The following is a 22,931-nucleotide window of genomic DNA, read 5'->3' on the forward strand; positions in this document are numbered from 1 at the left end:
ATTTTAGAGTCTGAAAAGGAAATAACAGCTGTATGTGTTATTAGATGAGCTTGGCAAATAGGGTCACTTTTTGAGTTATTCCCACTAGTCCCAGATGACAGACATCTTCCCAGGGCCCAGAAAGCCCTTTGGGATTTTTCACCATGGTTCTGTTTATGATAGTCTTAATGGTCATTGCCTTGAATGAAGGGCGATTCGCTTCTTGGGGTAGGGGTGGGCCAGGCCGACCTCAGTGAATGCGGGCGCACCTGTACCCTGGGAGAAGTGGCCGTGGTGCGGCTGTGGCGTCTTCAGAGTCCTCTGCCGGGCGGCGCTTCAAGATGGCGGATCCGCATCACCGTCACTAAGCTAAAGTCTGGCTCTTGGGCAGCCTCCGTCAGCCTCCCTTTTCCATATTGACCCAAATCAGAGCTTCTCTTCTCCCCTTCATCTTCTTCATTTTCTTCTTAGGTGAAACAGTGGGCCTTGAGTTCTTGACCCTTTTAATTTTGTTTGCGTCATCATGGCGGCTGTGAGTTCTAGGCTTTTCTCGATACCGCAGCCTTGCGCTATAGGCACGTGATCCCCCCGCCGTGCCCCGCCCCGCCCCGCCCCGCCCCGCCCCACCTTCTTGCGACCGAAAGAGAAGATGCACCTCCACCGCCACTGAATGCGGACAAACCGTCCTCACCTTTCTCTTCTCTAGCCCCTCAGCTGGAGCATGGGGCAGAGGGACAAACAATTGCTTATGAGGATGAGGGACAACTTGGCCGGAGCCCCCTCCGTCCTTTCACTGGGTACTATTTTTCAGTCTCATGCTTTCCCGCGGATGATGCTTACAGTGACATTTGTCACTGAGCACCTCCTCTTCTCTCGAAGGACCTCCCAGGGTGACTCATTTGGGATCTCTGGTAGGAGTGGCTCCTGGGCCTTGGGAGCCAGAGCAGGGCAGGGAGATGTGACGGAGGTCACATGAGAGAGTTAAGCAGGGCAGGGGATGGGAGCCAGCCGTCCCCACTGAGAGTGCAAAGGCAGACACAGCCGCTTCATGTCATGTTTTGCACCCGAGTAGAGAGCAGCTTGACCTAAAAAGATTGTATGTATATGGACGTTGGAACCTTTCGTGTCTCATTTTCTTTGTCCCAAGCTGCGTATATGATAAGAGCCTAGATTTCGGGCTTCAGGCAGCTCTGTGGTCTCTCAGGTTCGTTTTCTGAAAGAGGTGGTAAACAGGCCCTCCTTCATCAGACCCTGTACCCTCTGTTACTGGCCTTTCTCCAGGACATAGGTCCCATGTCATTTTGCCCAACATTGTCTTGCGTCTTTCATTGGATGATGGGCAACAGCTGAGGGTCATCATCCCAGAGCCACATACTAACCCCAGATGGGCCCCTGGTTGGGATCTGCTCGATTCATTGCTTGGTTGGCTCTGTGAGCTGAGCCCACCTATCTTCCTTTCTCTTCTTCCTCACAGAGGACTCAGGAGAGTGCAGCTTGCTCTGTGAGTGGGTGACAACCTCTTGGCGACTCAGGCTCAGCTGAGGATGGTGCCAGTGTGCCGGAGACAGCCGTCATACTGCCGGATAGAGTGGCTCACTTGCATGTATTTGGAACAAAAAAAGGAGATGCCTGGCAGCCCCTCTCTCTGCAGTAAGTATTCATCTGCATTCTTTTACATTCCTTTATTTCTTCGAACATCAGAAATGGATAGATGTTTATTGAGCCCAGCCACCTGCTATGCCTTCTCCATTCTTCTCCCACACACCCCGCCCTTAGTCCTCCAGAAGAGAGGACTAGATTGATTTTCTCATGCTACTGGATAGCTGCAGAGAAGCTAGAATTTGCTGTTCAGCCCCCACACATCCCCCTCACATTTGGGAGAAGTTGATTTTCCCTAAAATGGAGCCAACAGCCTGTGTCCCTCAGTGCAGAGTGTTAATGGGCTGCCTGGAAGGACCCTGTGTGCCCTCACGGCCCCTAGCCGGGAAGTGAGGCTCCTCATTGGCTGGCAGCGGGAGGATGGTCCTTGCCAGCACCTAGCATGGTTCTCTGCCAAGTTCTAGCTCCACATCTCCAGGCTGGTAGGAACCTAGACTATATATAGCATTGTGCTAAGCAATTCTTATCAGACGTGTCTGCCCTCCCCTGTGGGAGTGGAGCACTTCTATCAGAGAACCAGAACCTAGAGAGCATGAGCCATCTCCAAGGGCCTTTTATTCTGGGAAGGTGTGTGTGTGTATGTATGTATGTGTGTATATGTGTCTGTCTGTCTGGTTCAGGGCTGCTTACTTTCCTCCTGTATTGCAGATGCTGATAGATTGAAAGGTCGTGCTAGATGAAGGTGCTGATGTGGGATGAGGGCCAGGAGGGGCTGATAGCTCTCCCATGGATATTGAGCTTAGAGGGAGAGAAGCTAGGGGCATGTGACATGGCTGAAGGTACAGTTGAGCCCTGCCTCCGCTTTCTCTTCCTGGTTTCCTGTTTGCCATGCTTTGCCTAAGGATGTCTTTTGACCTCTCTCTTCCTTCTTTCGGACCTCTTGCATTCCCTGCCTTTCTCCACCACTTCCTCCTCCCTTTGATTTTCTTTAGGATATATGAGGGCAAACACAGTGACTGGCATCCTGGGTCTGTGTCTACTCTTCATCCTTACCCATTTGGGGTTTCTGGAGATCTGGCTCCAGTTGGGCAGAGAGGGCTCAGCTGTCCTCTGGAGGAGTTTTGGTGGTGGGTGAGCATGTTGTGTTGGCTGGTTCAGGGCAGGGTGGGTTGGATATTCCCCTCTTTCCTCTCATAGGTGCTGTTGAGCCACCAATTTTTGTGGTTTTGTGACCACAAGTGCTGACTGATGCGACATGACCCCAGTCTTGTCAGTGAATCATCCCCAGGCTGCTTACTGGAAACTAGATGCAGCAAGGAAATAGGATTTAACCGCTCTCTGCCTCCCAGGTAAGTCCAGTGTGGGCTGCTCCCTCCAGCCTTCCCCCATCCTCCTTCCTTCCCATGAACACCATTTTCCTTATTCCGCCAGGGAATCCTCAGACGTCTCCATTCAGAATCTCCCAAACAATTGTTCTCTTTTTTGCATTCTTCTCCTTCTGGCTTTTCTGTGAATGGGGTTAGTAACCAGCACAGGGTTGGGGGCAGGATGGGCAGCTGAAGTGGTCGGGCTGTGCAGACGTGTGGGAGATAGCTGGGTAGTGTTGCTGGGTGTGGCAGTTGGCAGAGCATTTGGGCCTCCCACAGTAATAGAAACTCTCTTTGGCTCCAGCATCCAGCAAGAGCTTCTGGGTTTAACCCCTCGGTAATCCTGGGAGCCTTCCTGGTGCCTGGGGATTCTCTCCCCTGTGTAGTCTCAGTGGATGGCCTGTCTTAACTCTAGATACATTTTGCCTTGAGGGGGCTTAGTCTAGGTTGGTGGTCTGGAGTTTGGACTGGGCTGAGCAGTGAGCTTTGGGACTCTCCCTAATTTTGGGGTTTCTTTGAATGAGCCACTTTCTTCCTCTAGGCCTTCATTACCTTTGCCTTAAAAAAAAAATCCCTGGTCCAGTAAGCCATTGCAAAGCATCTCTAGGAAGTTGACAAAGAAATGCTTTTCTTCTGCCTCACTTGTTGCCGATCACAGTAATAGCAATGGTGATTAAAAATGAAAAATGATGACGGCCTGCAGAATCGGGGAGGTCAGTGGCATCATTGATAGAATTCACAAAGCAGACTCTCGGTGCCCGCACATCACTAGGAAGTCTGTCTCCTATCGAGTAGATGACTACAGCATTCTTGGCCAGTAAAGCCAGTTGGAATTAGCCAACAGCAGATTGGTCTGGGCTCTAAAGATAAAAGGAATTATGCTGGGTAATTTTCGGAGGTACCTATGGGATCCTACCTCTGGCCACACAGTGGTCGCCTCTCTCTGCTCATATGTTTTGGTGGGGGTGGGGGGTTCCTCTTCCCCATGCTGCTCCCGTTGCTATCCAGGGAAGACTGGCCAATTCTGCTTCCTGTTATTTCTTCTTCTCCTCTGTCCATTTGAGATGAGTCTCTAGGTTGGCTGTGAACAGCCTGAGGAATCCAGGGCTGTTTGGAAGAATCTGGTGTCTCTTCCTTCAAGTACCCTGACAGGTCTCAGCCCTCCAGCAGTACTACAGTGAGGGATGGCAGGGGGTGTTGGAGTGGAGAGATATCGACTTGGGTGCAACTAGGGAGACTAAAAGGAGCGAGCCACGTCCCTCAAGAAGTGTTGGCTAGAGTCTGGCCAGCCCTGGCTGTAGGGCTGGAGCCAGACATCGCTGCTGGCTGTGCTTGGGAGTCTCAGCCCTCATATGTGCAGTGCGTCCCTGGGCATAGCTCTTCGTGATCCCCACTCCCACGAATAGCCCTGTCCTTGGTTAGATTGGGAAAACCAGGGTGGGAAGTAAAGGGGAGGTTGGTTTTGCTCGTGGTCATACAGTTATCTCAGTGGCCTCTGATGTTTCCAGAATTGGAATTGGTGCTTCCCTGCTGATTTTCCTATTTTTGTCCCTCATCTGGTTCTTTTCCTCCTTGCTCACCAGCCTGGGTTCTACACACATGACATGGGGCATTGTGTGTTCCCAATGAGGACAGCAGAACAGTTGGTATCTCCTGAGAGAGGGGCCAGCATATCTGGCACTTTTTTCTTGACCTTTGAATTTCTGAGGTCTGGGAGTCAGGAGGCAGCATGGGGCCTCTCCATCCGGGATCCAGCAGAGGTTAACAGAGTTGGTGGCTCTGGAGCTGAGGTGGTGTGGCTTGGCTGGGAGTTGTGGGGGAGAGGCCCTGCCAGGGGCCCTGATTGGTCAGTACCTTCTCTATTCCATTGAATCCTGGTCCGGTCAGCTCTGTGAATTGTTTAATGCATATCTTGGCTCTGTCCCCTGGCTCGAGTGTCCCTAAGGCTGCAGCCACAGCTTTAGAGAGGATCTGTTCCTTGTGCTGGTCACTTTTTTTGGCGTTACCTCCCTCTGAGATATGTAAGAGATACCACCCTTTCCCACCAGCCGGCTGTCTGTGGGAGGCCCTCATTTTGCTTTGCTTTTCTGAGACATGGAGTGACTGTGAGGAAAGCATGGACTGAGTTTGCATTCTTGCTGGCTTCTTCCACAAGAGCTGTTCATGGGCTGATAAAGCCAGAGAACACCTCCAGGACCCCATGGCCTGTGCGGAGCTTGGTACTGTAGTGTCAAGCCTGCGGGGATGGACTGGGGACACGGGGGCAGATAGAGCCACGTGGGGAGCTGGTGTGTGTGGTTAGATCACAGGAGCAAGTCCAGGAGGGTGTGGGAGGACAAGTCCAGTGCTCAGCCAGGGCTGCCTGTCGTGGCCCAGGATGGATGTGTGCGTCTCCTGTGAAGGATTTGCATCTGAGTGCCTGGTACTGAAGGTAGGATGGTGCCCCGATCAGGGTCTATAATGAGGCATGAAGGTATGAGATGGGCATCAGAGTTGTTGGTCCAAGGGAAACTGACCTTTTTTAAGGCCCTCCTCTCCTTATCTGATTTCATCCTCAGAACAACCATATGACGTAGGGGTCACTTCCCTTTTATAGTGAAAGAAACAGATTAAGTGACTTAATCCAAGGTTATGCATTTGGTAAGTGAGGTTGTTGAGATTTAAATGCATGCACTTCTTATTCCAAAGCCTCTACGTTATCTTTACTCTTTTGGGCTGAAGTCAGACATTTTTGTGAACTAAGATTCTCAGAGGACTGATGTGAACCAGAGTGAAAAGGCAGACACCCGAAGGAACTTTCCAGTCACTGGGGACGATTGTGCCGCATTCCTTTTGGGGGAGGCAGGGCAGACCCAAATGCCCTTTGGTAGCCATGGACAGGCAGAGCTGAGTAAGGCCAGTACATGGCGTCTGCTGCTGTGTACGGAGCCTCTGCTATATGCCAGGGACCGTGCCAGGCGCTAGAGATACAGAACTCAGCAAAGCCAACTTTCCCCTTTCATGGGGCATACATTCTAGTGTGGAGAGACACCACTAATGATTTTTTAAAAGAACTAAAAAATGTACAGGATAGACATATATGGAGATTGTGTGGGGATGAAAAGGGGGACCCCCCACACACATAAAGGGGAGAATCCAGATGATGGTCAGAGGGATCTAGAGACTTAGGACCTCAGCCATCTGAAGCCACATCAATTGAGCTTTCCTTCAGGGAGTTAGGACTGACACAAACTAACCCCCTCTTTTTTCCTAATAACTTGGGAAATCCATCCAAGGTCTCCATGGCTTACAGGAACTTGTTGTGAGTCAGGGATCAAGGTGGAGTAGATGTCAAGCCTTTGGTCTCCAGCAGACCGGTTCTCTCCTGTCTGCCACGGTTGCTGTTGGCCTTCTGCCTCACACCTTCCCAGGCACCAGCTGACTTCTTTCCTCAGCCTGGTCACTGTGCCCCATACTTGTCCATGCAGCACAGGGAAACGTGCAGGTTAGGTCTTTGCCGAGCCACTGGTCAAATGTTCCTGCAGGAGGCTGGTTCTGAACTCAGCCTGTCCTACCAGAACGAGCCGTTCCCACAGCTAATCGTCTCACGATAGGGAAGGGATGGGCACCAGGCATAGAGAAGTGACCTGTGCCAGATGCTTGGTTGAGCTGTGTCTTGAGAGGTGGAGGCAGGTTGGTGGTGCTGGGGACAGGGCAGGCATGTGTCATGTGTTCAGCGCATGTAGCTCCAGGGCTCGGGATTTGTTTACTTGGTGGAAGAGGCAGCGAACCTGCGGAGTCAGGCCATGTGATTCTTCGCTCCTTGGCTGATCATGGACAGCTGACCCGCCGGACTGCACACACTGCCATCTGCTGCCGGGGGTCTGAAGTTGCACAGGGATGAGGTAGTGTGGTTGGGGGTGCTCAGAGAGGAGGAGGGTCAGGAAAAGTGGGGTTTGTGTTGCTCTGTGTTGAGGAGTCAGCCGACCTCGATTCTGGTCCTAGCTCTTGTTGGTAAAAACTCACTCACTTTCCTCCTTTCAGCTCCAGTTTCATTATCTATGAAATGAGGGGATGGAACCAGAATCTCTTTGGAGGTTCCAGCTCTATCCTGGGGCCTCCCTGAATGTTCATGGAGATGTTCCTTAGCCAATAATTCAGGATACGGAAAACTAGGCCCAGGTTTCCACAAGAGAAGGGGAGGGATCTTGATGACCTGTCTCAGAGCAGCTGAAGTGGTACTGTCAGAATTAGGGTGGGTGGGTGGGAGGAGGTAGTTTTTAAAGAACCTCCCAGAAGTGGAAGCAGAGGGCTGGAGGTTTCACGAAGGTGTTGATGAGGATCCACTAGGTGGTAGGGGACATGGCTACGTGCTTCCCCCGGGAGGCTTGTTAGAGATGGGATTATGTGGGAGCTGCTGGGGGTGCCTGCTGTCCTGCAAGGGGCTGACCCAAGGGACCCTGCTCTAGGAAAGATGCTCTGTCCTGTCTGGCCCTAAACCCTGGAGAGAGAATGCAGCTGTGGATTGAGGGAGGGTCTGTGCCCCTTGCTGTCAGGAAGTTTTCCTTTATATTTAGCCTTCTCTTTTCATGTGTTTTTTGAGGCCCTCGACTAAAAAATTAATTTTAAAAAATAACAATGAAAAAAATAAAAAATAAACAAAAATATCTCAGAGCCACTGGTTCCATTTTGGCTTTTTAGTCTTGAGTCACTCTTAAAAAGATAGCAAAATAAAACACATGCAAGAAAGCCGAAGGTCCCAGGCCCAGCCAGATGGGGGCTAGGAGTGGCTGGGACTCCGGCCTAGCTTCTCCATGGCAGCGTTAGTCCCAGACGTACACCACTTCTGCAAGGCTGTGTGGGTAGGAGCCCCTGGGGCTGAGGGGGCACATTGTGCAATCTGCTAAGCAGAATGTAGAGTTTTAAAATAGCTACATTTCTCCAAGACAGTATCTGCTTGCCGCTTTGTGGGATGTTTACCTGGGATTAATAATAGCTGAGTGCCACCCCACTGCCAGTATGGAATAGCAAACAGCGATCTGGGCTAGGACTCAGGCAGGAGAGGAATGGAGTAATAACCATCGTATCAACTCACATAGTTCTTTTCACACTTGCTGGCTCATTTGGTCCTCACACAACCCTGAGAGGGTAGGTGGTCTTATCCTTGTCGTTGGTAAAACTGAACCAGAGAGTCAATCCTGCCAAGATCTGACTACTTGTAGCCGTTTCTCGTGGGTCTCCCATCTAGGTCCTCTGACTTCAGCTGTTATTTCTCTGGGTTCTGACTAGTGGGGCAGGGACAGGAGTAGGGGAGTGGAGTCTTTGGCAGTTTCCTTAATTTCTGAAGGCCTTAGAGGGCCTAGAGATGCCTTTTCTGTGTGTTGAATGGGAAACGAAACCTCAGCATGTCCAGGTTTTCCAACTCTCTGATTCTTCAGACTTCTTGGAGCTCTTGTGAGAACTCGCTTGCACTTCTTGGCTGGGAAGCCAGCCACTCACCATGTTTTCTTGGAGAGGTTTCCTGCATTTGGAAGCTTCTGGAATATGTGATACATCAAACCACTGTGACACATCTGTATGGCACCTCATGCCTATGCACACAGGCATGATTCTGCTGAGTGCAGCTCACTTAGAGATGAGGCCCAGTGTAGGGTCTTTGAAATTTTTCCAACACATTTGTAAGAGATGCCCTGAGCCTTGCCCAGCATGCATGTTGTGTGTATGCTACCTGTTTGCTGGCTAATGTACAGCGCCTGCTGGAACCCTTGGCTAATGTACAATTTAAAGTAAGGGACTAGAAACACTGGCTTTAGTTTTGAGTGTCTGCTTCATGATTGACTTGAAAAAGTAGGGCTTACCCACAGAGAGAAAGGTGGGTAAGAGAACTCGTGGGTGTCAGTTTTCCTTAAAGGCAGAGCATAATCCCCCACTCTTTATAAGGGCTGCTAAGGCGGAGTATTGGACAGCAGGACTTCTTGGCCAGTTAGCCCTCTTGAGTGACCTTTGTTTAAATAGACCCAGAACTTGTATGAAGGAGGAGATAATGGTTTATCTTTATTTACAGCGGATTTAGCCATGATGGTTTAGGCTTTTTCTGGGGGTATTCCTTTAGGACAATTAAGGTTGGACAGGGGCAGCATGCATGTGTGTCTCTAAATGTCTGTCCTTTGGTATTTCCTGAATGCATCCTTGGCTCATACAGAAACCCTGTGATGGGGAATCCACAGCGGAATTGTTTTAGTGGATAAAGCCTCCTGTAGCTTCATGTGTGAAGATTTGTCATGTTGGATCCAGTTCATTCTGTCCACTTGAAGGATGGAAAAGAGAGTGGGCAGAACTTGCAGCAAGGAGAGTGATTTGGGCTAGACTTCTGGGAGAACTGTGCATCACCTCTGCTGAGGGTTCCTGAGGAAAGATGAAGCCTCTTTATTTGAGGTAGGAGACTGGGTGTCCTCCACAGGATCCTCCCAGTCCCAAGTCTGTGGCACTTTGAGACAGTCCCTGGAACAGCATGAGGTTTGGGTGCCAGGATCTAGAGCAGGCATTTCTCTCCATCTTTCCCATCTGCCTTCAAGACAGGCCCAAGCTGGATGCAATTGAGGGGATGCATGGGCAGGGTACACCAATGTGAGCATCGAACCTGGAGCTTTGACCTTGTTTCCCTTTGCAGAGAGAACTTCTGGCACTGATCTTGTAGGAACTGGTGTTATTTGCATATAAAAAAAGAGAAAGGCATGTTGTCCCTCATCTTTTCCAGGAAAGAGTGTTGAGCTGCTCTAATCCTATGGTGGGGAGGGAGGAGGGCCGTGTAGAGGACGCAAGGCCAGACATGGTTTGCTGGGAAGAAGGTAGGAGGTGGGAGAGGAACATCCCAGGGCAGGCCCACAACTCTGGGAGCCACAGACATTGCCTGCTATACTAAAGGCAAAGGGATGTGTTCAAATAGGCCTACTATTTAGAGGTAACCCACAGTCTGAAATAAATCAGTTAATGGCTAAATAAGAGTTGTATTAAATATGGAAAATCATATTTTTTGTGTGTCATCACTACCTACAGATTTAGCATCAACAGGCCTGAAAGGCTGAGGACGCTGAAATGGGCCCTGTCCGTAAGATCATGCTTATTTTATAATGACTTTTTGTCTCTTTTCGTTCCTATTTCCCACTCTTTCTTATTCCTTAGGTCTACGTGAATATTTATTTATGCAGTTGTGTTGTTTCCTTGGGGTACAGTTCTTCCAGTGTCATTGGCATCAATGAATATGTGACTTTGATTTCAAGTGTAAACAAACCACTGGTTCAAGGCAGGGATGAGCCATCTCTGAGACAAGGGCTCCAGCAGCTGCCTACAGACGCCCTTCCCCCAATAGCCCTGGACTGTTTCGGCCAGACGCCTGAGACGAGAGTCAAGGGTGTTCTTGCAGGGACCTGCTCAACGCCATGTCATGTGTCCTGCCTGGAGGGTGGTGCTCACACATGCATCTTCCAGCCTTATTAGCTGCTACTGCTTTTCAGCTTGACCTGAGGAGTGGTATTGGAAGTTTGAGACCATACATCCCTTGCTAGGTGAGAAGGGGGTCAGAGAGGAAAGGCACAGACGGAGAAGAAGGGAACGCAGGCTCCTGGCCACTAGCCTCTCTCAAGACAGGTGAACTTTGTGTTAAGCAAACTCATTTAATATTTTGAGCCTAATAGAAGTTATTTGTATTTTCTCTCCTCTCTTTTCCCTCCTCTCTCTCACTCACCCTCCCCCTACTCCCCAGCCTCCAAAGAATTTAATCTGCTGGACAACAAACAATACTGTTATAAAACTTTGAAAACAAGAGGGCGCGGCCTCCCTGACAAGGAGAAGGGCATGCCGGGTAACGGCCTGAGGGAGCATGCCAGGCCTGAGATGGAGCCGGGCGAGAGCCCAGTTGGCTGGGTACCTGGGCGCCTGCCCCTGCATAGCCCACTAGCCGCGCCATCCCCAGGCCAGAGGGGAAGGAACCGAAACAAAAGGGGGGGCAGAGAAACGCTTGAAAAGGGAAGTTGCACATGTTCCCCTCTCTCTGATCTGGTGGGAATGCACTAGACTGTGAAACTTCCTCCTCCACCTCTTCTCCCGAGTCCCTCCCCCCCCTTACCCTCCTTCCTCCTCTCTCCTCCCTCCTTTCTCCTCCTTCCTCCTCCTGCCTTCTCCTGCTACTCACTGTTCTTGAGCCTGGCAGACAGAGGTCCTGATAGCAGAATGAGGCTGGAATAGCACCATAGGTGCAGCTACCAGCTGGGCCAGCCAAAGGGGAAGTAGAGAAAGTGGGCTCGCAGTTGGCTTTGGATTCAAACCTACCCTCTGTCTGGCCCAGCCTCCCTCCATTCTATTAGGGAAGTGGAACCACGTCACATCACAGGGTGTGCCCAGTCCATGTGTGTGGACCAGGTGTGTGCCCAGGTACTGGGGAGAACTGCCACTCAGAGGTTAGTTCAGGAAGCACCCTGGGCTTCCTGGTGCTCCCCTTGGGCTGTGCTCTGCTCTGGGGAGGGTGTTTGACTTGTTGAAATGCTCTCTCCTTTGAGATGCTGTGCTCTCCCTCCAGGGAGGAGCAGAGGCTGTGCTGCAAGAGGCTGGGGCATGTCTCTGGAGGAGCTCTTGGGAACAGGAACGTGCTTCTCCCAGCGTGAGCAGCCATGCCGTCTTGTGAGTGTGGTGTCTGGTAGGATACTGCATCTGTTAGTTACTTCTCGGTGGCTGAAGGAGGAGGTCACCAGTTCTGCCTGGGGGAGGTGGGGAAGCTGGGCTTTGGGGCATCTCCCTGCCTACCTCCAGAGTTAGATTTCACCTGAGACTGTGGTTTCACTTTTGAGTCCATCTTCACTGAGTCAAGCAGATGATTTAGGAATGAGCAGGGAGCAGCATTGGTGGTTTGCCTTTGGATCTGCATTGGTTTGGACCCATGAACTCTGTGGTGGGCATTGTGTTTGTGTAATAGACCATTGGTATGCTCATTTTTCCTCTTACGGAAAGCACTAGCTTCCTTGAAAGCAGTTCAGGGCCATGCCCATCCTTCTGTGCCAGAGCTGAGCCCTTCTACTGGGGGAACATGGAGACACCCAAGCTCCAGTCTTCATTCCACTCCTCCTCCTTCCCTTTGCCCTTCACTGTCTCCTGCTGTCCTCCCGGCTCATCCCAGGGGCAGGGTAACCTTGGTGCATCCTCCCATCCAGCCAGCAGTCCCGACCCAGGGCCCCCGTGCCTGGACTGAGTCTGGGGTTTATGTCAGTAGTGTTAAGGGAGGGATGGAAAACTGAACTTTTAGGAGTGCATCTGCCTAGGAACATAGACCTCCAAACCTCTGACCCAGGGGAAACCAGAAAAACCGATGCTGGGTCCACATAGGCTTGGAAGGCTGTTACTTCTTGCCTTGTTACCTGAGTAGGAATTTGAGGGGCACTGTGGGTTTGGAGGATGTGATTCCCACACTGGGGCTCAGGGCCTGGGAAATGCAGTGGTCCCTGGGTTCTGAGTCCTCCTTTGAAGGCCACCCTGCCAGAAAGGAAGAGCCTGATGGAGGTTTCTGGGGACTTTGGGCCAGCCGGTAACTCCGTGCTCCCTCCGCTCCACCCTTGGCCCCTCATGTGTATACCCTTCCTTTTATCACCCTTCCCTCTGATTCACAGCCCCCACCCTGACAGCTAAAGACAGAATGCCCAGGCTGCTGCCTAGAATGACAGGAAGCTGGGCTGCCCTCTCAGTTTATACATGCAATGGCCTGGGACTGTCTCTTGAAGGCAAGACATTCCCCTTTTACAAAAGAGCCTTCCCCAGGCCCCTCTCTCACCAAGATGAGCTCTTCCTTGCTGCCAGGAGCCCTGAAATCAGCATTCCCAGAGGAAAAAAGATGGCCATCTGGGCTTGGCTTCCGGCTCCCCCCATCTGGCTGGAACACACATCAGTCACGTAAGTAGCTGTGACTCAGCACCCAGCACTGCCTTGGCAGAACCTTCCCACGTTCTGGATTTGCACACACTGTGGTAGCGCAGCACAAGCAAGCAGGGTTAGGTAACTGGGGACCAGTGTCTGTTTGTTCAGTGGGTTTGCTTATGGATTTCAGAAACAAGGATTCCCTCACCTTCCCATTTTCCTCCCATGTTATTTTTTAGGTACCATGCTAGGCTTTAAAGACAAAGCATCATTTATAGAATGAAGTAGAAGCTGTCTTTGCAATCTCCAAACTGTTTTTAACCAACAGCCTGTAGATTGTATTTAACCCTCAGATGTGTTTGGCCTGCACAGGTTTTGGTTTGAGACAGGGCTTCACTCTGTAGTCCGGGCTGGAGTGCAGTGGCACGATATCAGCTTGCTGCAACCTCTGCCTCCTAGGCTCAAGCAGTTCTCATGCCTCAGCCTCCTGAGTAGCTGGGACTACAGGTGCGTGCCACCACACCTGGCTAGAGTTATTTTAATGTATCTGATTTTGCATGCATTTGGACAAAATATGGCCTCTCCAGTTCACTGTATTTCTGCTGCATGCTGTTGCTGCTTCTCTGTCTCAGGTTTCCTGCCCAAGCCCTCTGAGCATTTCAACGTGCTGTGAGCAGCCTACCTCAGCCTCCTCTCTTTACACATGAAGACACTGAGGCCCATTCAGGGCAAGTGGCAGGTCCCTGTTCTCAGAGTTGGGGCCAAGCAGGTATTAAAACCATTGTGTTCTGATTCACTGTGTGCCCAAGCAGATTAATTCCCTGGTGTGAGGTCAAGAAGCCTCCAGGTAGAATGTGGGGACAGAAGTGGACCAGGCTGGAGTATAGCTCCCACACCTTTTCTCTGCGTGGCAGCACTCACAAGACTGACATGCCCACCCTTCTGGGTGGGTGGTTTTCCTCCCCAGACAGCCCTGCCAACCCTTTCACCTTCAGCCAGTTTGTTTGGAGTTATTAGGCTGAGGTGGGTAAAAACCCATCACCCTCCTTGGATGGCAGAGCTCTCAGCAGGCTGGGATTTTCATGGGCTGCCTTCTTACAGGTCTAGGTGGCCTTCAGGCATGGTGCCAGGGAAATCAAGCCCCTTCCAGCCCTTACCAAACTAACTGGCTGCTTCCTAGTAGGGAACAGCCACCAGCTTGTTTCAGCGAAGAGTCATTGCTCAGCTGACTCTGAGAGGAGAAAACTGGTTCTGTTGGGAGGGCTGAGACCTGAAGGACCCCTTTTATCCAGTGGAATTGGAAAGGCAAAGGATTTCAATACTAACATGATTTTTTCTCCACTTCTTTTAGAGTGTTTAATTAAAGTGATGCATTGTTAATGGCTTCTTATCTCTTCTTCCAGAGAGTTAAGAGTTAAATTTTAGAATCCAGGAGTGGGGACCCAGACTGGCTTCTGTTAACTCCCTCAGTCGCAGTGGCATCTTGCTATGCACAGCCCCTCTGCCGTACTCCGAATGGTCCCTTACGGGTAGCAGGAGAGACATTAAATAATCACACTGATGACCAAGTGAGAGAAGTGGTTTTTGAAGGAAAGAACTTGAGGCTGGCAAGGACCACTTAACCTTCTAGCAAGGGCTGGACTCAGGGAGGCTTTCCTGAGCTGCGGGGAGGATGACAGGTTCCCTGGAGTGGTGGTGGGTGGGGGCGGGGCTGAGGGGTGGTAGCTAAGGGAGGGTGAAGGAGAGTATTCCAGAAGAGACAACAGCTTAAGCAGGGCCTTGCCATGGAGGAAGGTGCTTTCTGATCACCGCGGGACACCTGTGTGATAGCTCATAGGGAGGGGGTTTGTGGATACTGGTAACTAAAAGTTGATAAGGAAGAGTGGCTAAAATGAAAAGCAGAAAAGTGAGAATCTCATCAAATCCCCTCATTTGACAGGATTTGGACTCCCAGTGGTAACTGTCCTTAAACACTCACTCCTGACCTTAACCCTGGCTGTTACCTGGTTAACAAGCCCCAGGTGTTGCCTACAGGTGTCATCACTGAGAGCCCTTGTGTGCAGATCTGCCCCAGCTCTCCCACCTGTGACTGAGGCTAGCCAGTCCCACCGTGGGCTGTAGAGCTTAGCGCTGGTGTCAGAATCGTTTGTTGCAGGTTCATCTTCAGTGTCTTTCCCACAGCCACAGCCATGCTGGGGAAAGATGGCAAAGGCGCTAGAGGAGCAGGAGAACAAAGCAAGCTGCCCCAGACTACCCGGCCTTCGCAGAACCCAGATGATGCTCCTGTCTCCCCCTAAGTATAACGTGTTATGTAGTCAGTATGATCCCATTCGGTGCAGAAGTATGGCCTAGGAATTTCCTGCCTCACCCACCCTGTTTTGTTCTTAATGAAGTTCAAGAACAAAATGAGATGATAGTCAAGTTATGGAGCAGGCTGCAGTGGGTACAAGGGCAGAAACACAGTCTTTGGAGTTAGACCTGGGATCTGCATTTATTGGTTGTGTGACTGCAGACAAGTTATTTAGCCTCATTAAGGATGAATTTCTTCGCAAAAATTGGAGTAATACCTGCCCCATACGACTGTTGTGAGAATTAAATACGACAACTTTTGATGTTCCAATTCTATTTCTTACTTCTCCTTCTAGCAACACATACTGTTAGTGCCAGGAACCATAAAAATTATAAGCCTGTATCTAGAGGCCTGAAAGGAACCTAAAATATACAGTTTCTACTCTGTCTCTTTTCTCTTGGTTATGGTATCAGAGGAAATACACATATTTTCTTAGCTTCAAACAACCAAAAAAGATGATGCAGTAAGGAGATGGGAAATCTAATTTGGAATACAGTGTGCAAATCTTATTTTCAAGCAGATTTTGAAAATAAAACTCAATTCTTATGTTAGAGGATTATCTGCTTAGTACAATTATAGGGTACCAGTTTTTAAAGTCACATCAGAGGTTAAATAAGATTGCAGATTAACGGGGTCATATTTGAATATTCTGATACTTACGTATGGGGTGGGAAGGAGGAATGCATGCTCTTAAGTTAAGACACATAGAAGAGTTGTCCTGGCCCAGGTGAGACTCACCTTTGTGTAGCAGCTGGAGCTTCATTCCACAGGCAGATAGGGTGCTTGTGTCCTGATGAAGTAAGAGAATATATCTGGAAACACTTTGTATACTGTGAAATACTATACAAATGCAGGGCAGTACAAATGTAAATATTAATGTATTTTAATAATAATTTTAGCTATTTTATTTCATCATATACAATAATTTGTAGTGACTGGTGTGAAGTTAAATAGAATTAACCTAGAATTAATGAGTTTTGTATTGCTCTCATCTGTTTGAAGCATCAGCTGTGCCTTTCATGTTGCTTTGTGCAGCCCTGTGTAACCTCCTCTGTGCCTTTCCCATGGAGCACTGTGTCATATCACAAGTAGAACTGCAAGAAGATATTTCTCCTCAGGGCAGAGGCTGGGTCTTCCGATTGAATCTCCATTCTTTCTTCATCGAGATCCTCTTCTTCTGGAAGCTGGTTTCACATGGTGGCTTAGATTTTTCCATCTTTGTATCTAGCACCATTTGAAATCAGTGTTTTAGGAGTAAGAATTGCAGCACAGCCAAGGGTGGACTGCAGAGGAACTGCTGCTCAGGGGACTGGCTCCTCTCCACTTGCCACTTGAGTCTGTTCGAGAAGTCCAGGGAAGAACTTGAAGAGCAAAATACACTCTTGAGTTTGTTGGGTTTTGGGAGAGGTGACAGTAGGGAAGGGGGTTGTGTTGAAAATAAACACAGTGGCTTGAGCAGGGGCAGAGGTTGTGATGCTATTTCTGTTGACTCCTAGCAGCCATCACCAGCATGAATGTGTTCGTAGGGCCTTTGAGTGTGGCGATTGTCATATTCTGTTGGATAACAATGTATTGAGTATCGATTGTCATGGGGCAGGGGAGAGGGCAGTACACCTGGAGGACCATTTTGTCCACATCAGCACCATCAGTCTGCTCTTAGAGGATGCCCTGGAGTATTCAGCGTTGATTGCGGGGCACCCGAAATCAGACTTGCCACCTGGACTGTCGAGGTGCAGACCCTGGGAGCACCACTGGCCCATCTCTTACACAGGCTGACCGATTTCTCCTGGTGTTCAGAGTCTGTTTTTGTCTAGCACCATTTGAAATCGGTTATGATGTAGGGGGAAAAGCAGCAGCCTCGAAGCCTCATGCCAAGTCTGGGCGGCAGCAGCCTGTGGTTTCCTGGAAGATGGATGGGCAGAGAATGGGGAAGGAAGATCATGCTTTTCCCTACTAACTTCTTTAACTGCATGTATGATACATTATTGCAGAGGTAAGAGATAGTTTAATGGATTTTTAAAAACAAATTACTATAATTTATCTGATGTTCTCAGTTGCGTTTTGCTGAAATGTAGTGCAGTTCTAAATTCTGTAAATTGATTGCCGTTGAATTATCTTTCTGTTAAGAGTCTATTCATGCATCCTGACCTTAATAAATACTATGTTCAGTTTATCATGTCTGTGTTTTTCATCTGTTATTTCCCATTCATAATTCTGTGACAATAAGTGGGTCCTGAAAAATTAATTGGCTATGCAGATCTTGCCTACTTCATAAAGAATTTGAAGTAGGTTACAGCCAGCCAGACATTAAAAATGAAGCCCATTAAGATGAGAATGAAGTTCTATGAGCCAAGAAATAAAATGAGAGAAAAGATTAGGGAAGAGAAGAAATGTTGAAGATCAAGGCTGAGGGATGCTCCCTACTGAATGGGAAAACTCCTTAGTTCCACATGGGCTGTAGACACAGCCCTTCTGCCAGCAACTGTTCCTGCAAGGAACTGATGCTCAACTAAACATACTGTCACGTGGTTCCTTGAAGGGGCACAGCACTGATTTCACTTGCATTATAACAGATTGAGTGGTGCTTTTGACTATTAGTTTATGTCAACACTTGAAAACAAGGTGAGCCAGTTTTTTTTCGTTTTTGTTTGTTTGTTTGTTTTAGACGGAGTCTCACCCTGTCACCCAGGCTGGAGTGCAATGGCAATGTCCTTGTCACTGCAACCTCCGCCTCCCGGGTTCAAGCAATTCTGCCTCAGCCTTCCGAGTAGCTGGGATTACAGGCACGCGCCTCCACGCCCAGCTAATTTTTGTATTTTTTAGTAGAGACGGGGTTTCACCATGTTGGCCAGGCTTGTCTCGAACTCCTGACCTGGTGATCCACCCACCTCAGCCTCCCAAAGTACTGAGATTACAGGTGTGAGTCACCGCGCCTGGCCCAGTGAGCCAGTTTTGTAAAGCTATTCAGAGATTAGCCAGATTTGATTTGATAGGGGATCAAGCTTGTAGGATCTTCAGGAAGGCGGGCTGTGGCCCCTTGATCAGGCTTTTTGCACAGGAGGTGCATGACTATGAACTACCTGCAGTACAACTCTTTTACGCCAGTGGCTTGCAATAAATGATGGCAAATCAGCCATCTAGGAAGCCATTTCTAAGCCCAACCCCCTGCCACAGTCTTCCCCTAGATGGCTGCCCTGCCCAGTAGGCTGAGAGTGGGGGGCGGAAGTAGCATTTGCTGGGAAGACTTGCCAGTACATGTGCTGCACCCCCTCACTGCAGCTGCAGTGCTATTTCAGGCTGTTGATGGAAGAACCCATGTTCTAATCCCCAGGATGTGGTGGGAAGACCCTAAGTGGTGGTGTTAGTTAAGACCCTAAGTTTTGTTCACTTCCCACTGAGATAGGCTACAATAGTATTAAATACCTACAGGTCACACATCTTTGGGGTCTGTTGTACTACCTACCAATTAAACAGTTTGATCCACCCACCACGCTCAAAGCTCCAGCCTAGGTGTTGCAAATACAAACAACAGATTTTTGCTCTCAGGAGGCTCTGATTCGTCCTCAAATGAGTAAGTGTGAAATTGAGTTCAGCATTAAAGCACAAAAACAATGATTTGAGACGTCTTTTCTATAAAAGAAGTTTATGGCACTCTCACTGAATGCTTAAATAGTGCCACATTGCTAAGTCATGAGAAGTAAAATGTAACTGCAGTGCCTCTCAAACAGGATTATTTTGTTTTATTCATTTGGATGCGGACAGCTCTTTAAAATTGCCATTCTGAGGTGGTTTTGCACAATAAATTGGTAATTATGTAGAATGTTTCTTCCAGAAACAACATCTTGAATCGGGTTTATGAAGCCATGCTATCAACCTAGGTAGAAAATGCTTTGTAGGACATAGGTCCTGCTTATCTAAATTTTACCAGATTTTATTAGCTGTAAATTTATAAGCGGGTCTTGGTGAATAGATAATGAAAAAAAATACTGAGTGGGGAGGCTTATTAGACTGACAGCACCTTCAAGACTCATGCAAGTTGGACTGGAAAATCCCATCTGTGGAAGTAAACACTGATGAGTCCTTAATAAATATGGATGAGACAAGTCAAATATTTGGCCAATTTAGGTGAAACAGAAATAAGCCTAGAACTGGACTATTATTTGTGTAACATACTGGCCCAGACCTTCACTTTGAGAAGCTGGTGTGTAGTTTCAGGAGAGTACCTGGCAGACTAGTGTGTCCATATTTCGATGGAGCTTGAGAGTTTTCCTTGAACACAAAAGTTGTATTTTTGAGTTTATTCTAGTATGATGGTGCCCTACCCTGTCTTCCTATTCAGTTCACCCAAAGAGCCTTTAAATTAGTGTTCCCTGGGTCCCATCCCTACAGTCTCTGGTTTTGCTGGTCTGGGAATGGGCCTGGACATCATTGTTGTTTTAAAGTTGAGAGCCTCTCTTCTGTGGTCTTGTTCCTAAAACACTTTACTACTCAGTGTGGTCTGAGGGCCCCCAGCACTGGTGTGTTAGTTTCCTGTGGCTGCCCTAAAAATTTACCACAAACCTGGTGTCTTAAAACGACACACATTTGTACAGTTACAGATTTCAGAAGCCTGCAGTCGGCTCACCGGACTGCAAGGGCCACCCGCCCTCTCAGAAGCGCTGGGAGAGAACAGGTTTTCTTGCCTTCTTCAGCTGCTAGAGCTGCGTTCTTTGGCTTGCACCCCCCTTCCTCCGTCTTCCAAGCCAGCAGAGCAGTCTTTTGCTTCAGTGGCCATGTTGTCTTCTGGCACAGTCAAATCTCCCCCTGCCTCCCTCTTAGAAGGACCCTTGTGATTACATTTAGGGCCCCACCTGGATAATCCAAGATAATCTCCTTATTTCAATTTTCTTAATCTCATCTGTAAAGACCCTTTTGCCATATAAAGTAACATCCACAGGTTCCAGGTATTAGGACTTGGATATCTTTAGGGGCCATTATACAGCCCACCACAAACAGCAGTCCTTAGGCACTCATTAGAAATGCAAAACCTCAGGCCCCAACCGATACCTTTTGAATCTTCTGATTCTAATTTAAGAAGATCACCATGTAACTCACTGGCACACTAAGACTTGAGAAGCATGATGCTATGGGAACCTAACCAAAGAATTCTCAAGTCCCAACTTAAATGCAAATTTACAGAGTATTTTTCCTAGGAACGCTTTCAGGTGGAGGAGATTAATCAGACAATAGATAATTTTCCAGGTGATAGATAATTTTCCTGAACACCATTCTGAAGTGCTTCTCTAAGCATTTGTTCCTGAATTCTCTCTCAATGAAGCCACAAGCCCCAAACACCAGGATTACAGTTTACAGGCGTTCCTGTTTACAGTAGTTTAGTACAGGGTTTGCCACTGCAGCATATTATTATAGTTTAGTTTTGTAAAAAGCTACATGAGACAGGTAAATCTTATAAATGGAGGTGGAGTCTCCTAACATCAGTTTTACCACCTCTGTACAGGTTTCCCTGGGCTATGTACTATCAAATCAGGAATCAAGATGGGTGGCTTTTTCAAATGTTATCTATACTTTTGGCAATTTGTTCAAATGTTCTGCTGGTATGTGAGAGGGAAGGAAAAATTGTTTATTGACCACAGATCCACAATATTATACTTCGATACTTAAGCAATAAGGGACAGCATTTAAAACTCTTTTAAAAATGTTAATCTTGGCTGGGCACAGTGGCTCATGCCTGGAACCCCAGTAATTTGGAACACTGAGGCAGGCAGATTGCTTGAGGCCAGGAGTTCGAGACTAGCTTAGGCAACATGCGAAAGCCCATCTCTACAAAAAAAAAAAAAAAATTATCCAGGCATGGTGGTGCACACCTGTAGTCCCAGCTGTTGGGGAAAGCTAAGTTGGGAGGATCCCTTGAACCCAGGAGGTTGAGGCTGCAGTGAGCTGTGATTGAGCCACTGAGCTCCAGCCTGGGTGACAGAGCGAGATCCCGTGTCAAATAAAAAATAATTTTTGATTTCATGGAAGGAGAAGAGGACTAGTCTTATACCATATCCCAAATGAAATTGAAAATGTCTTCTGGGAATCACAGCAATGACTCAAACTTCTGAATAGTGACTAAGTTTGAGCTGGTAAGGAAGGGATTGTCAAATGCCGTGACAGTCCACAGGAGGGCAGCAGTGCTCCGATTTACAAAGGATTAGTCATACTAATCCTTTTCTGAGTGAGCCTAGAAAACCTTTTCTGAGTGAGCCTAGAAATTCTGATGAAAACAGTGTAGTCCAGGAAAAAAAAAATCCGTATGTACAGTCACTCAATTTTGAATCATTTCTGGAAGTTATTAGACTCCATGTTAAATCCTACTTAAGTACAAGTATGCAAAATTTAAAAATATGCAGAAAAGCTCATTCTTGGTTAAAATGTTAGCTGAAAGACAAATTACTAAGTTTTAGAATACCATAGAGTTGACTATTTCCCACAAACCCTAAAATCTACTTGAACACCACAAATTCATATTCCTTCTAAAGTCCCTTCAGCATTCTTACAGATTTATTGTTACCTTACAAAGTAACTATCCCCATATATTTTATCCCAGTTTAAGAAATACATTACAGTCTCAAGGTCACATAAGATTTTCCAAAATGCTCTATTCATAGTCAATATAACTTTCAGGCTGGGTGCAGTGGCTCATGCCTGTAATCCCAGCACTTTGGGAGGCCGAGGTGGGCGGATCATCTGAGGTTGGGAGTTCGAGACCAGCCTGATCAACATGGAGAAACGCCGTCTCTACTAAAAATACAAAATTAGCCAGACGCGGTGGTGCATGCCTGTAATCCCAGCTACTCAGGAGGCTGAATCAGGAGAATCGCTTGAACCCAGAAGGCAGAGGCTGCAGTGAGCCAAGATCGTGCCATTGCACTCCAGCCTGGGTAACAAGATCGAAACTCCGTCTCAAAATATGTATATATATATAAAAAAATACATATATATAATTTTCACCGTTTTATTAAACAAAGATCGCTTCTGTATTTCTATATTTGACAGTGCTTCTGTATTTCTAAACCACAGATAGCCTTGTTCAGTTAGCCAAACAACAAAACCTTAACTAGTCTTCAATGAAATTTTCTGATTTAATAGGCTGAATTAAGAAAGCCATAATTTTCTTCTATAAATATAAGCCTTTAACTTCTATCTTTACAAGTTTATATAGAAAAATTGACTGTGGGGCTGGAGATTTACTAATGCATGGGTTTTCAACCTTAGCTGCACATTGGAATCATTTAGGATGCTTCGAAATCCCTACATCCAAACCACATCCCAGATCAATTACACTAGAAATCTCTAGGGGTGGGACCCAGGTGTCCGTAAATCTCCCCCAGTGATTGCAATGTGCAGCCATGGTTGAGAAACACTGAAGCCTGCTCTGAGAAATTTAGCAATCTGACTTAATTCAAATCTGCAGAGAGAGCAACAATTTTTGCAGAAACAACCAAATCCTACTAGTTACATAAATTTTATACTGTTAGGACTTGGGTTTTTATTTAGCTCTACATATGCGTTCATAGGATGCAGAAGATATATCTTCTACTGGACACGTGTATATATAGATGCTTAAATGTGGCTATCCCAAGGTTAGGTAATAATAAAGACTATAAGAGCTGGGCAGAAATCAGGCACAGTTTCATGAAGGGGAATATCTGAGCTGGGCCTTGGAAGATGCATAGGATCTCAACAGGACAGTAGGTGTTTCAAGCAACAATGAA

General features: G+C 47.8%; 1 long non-coding RNA gene across 1 annotated transcript in view; it reads left to right on the forward strand.

The window, feature by feature from the left end:
• Positions 1-15,434, forward strand: part of LOC129030125 (uncharacterized) — a 34,521-nt gene extending 19,087 nt beyond the window's left edge. Inside the window, exons 2-3 of the long non-coding RNA XR_010127805.1 lie at positions 1,454-1,629; positions 2,776-15,434. This is a non-coding gene — a long non-coding RNA (uncharacterized LOC129030125). The remainder of the gene's footprint in view (positions 1-1,453; positions 1,630-2,775) is intronic.
• Positions 15,435-22,931: the final 7,497 nt, after the last annotated feature.

The sequence above is a fragment of the Pongo pygmaeus genome, chromosome 1 (assembly GCF_028885625.2).
Source record: "Pongo pygmaeus isolate AG05252 chromosome 1, NHGRI_mPonPyg2-v2.0_pri, whole genome shotgun sequence".
NCBI lineage: Eukaryota > Metazoa > Chordata > Mammalia > Primates > Hominidae > Pongo > Pongo pygmaeus.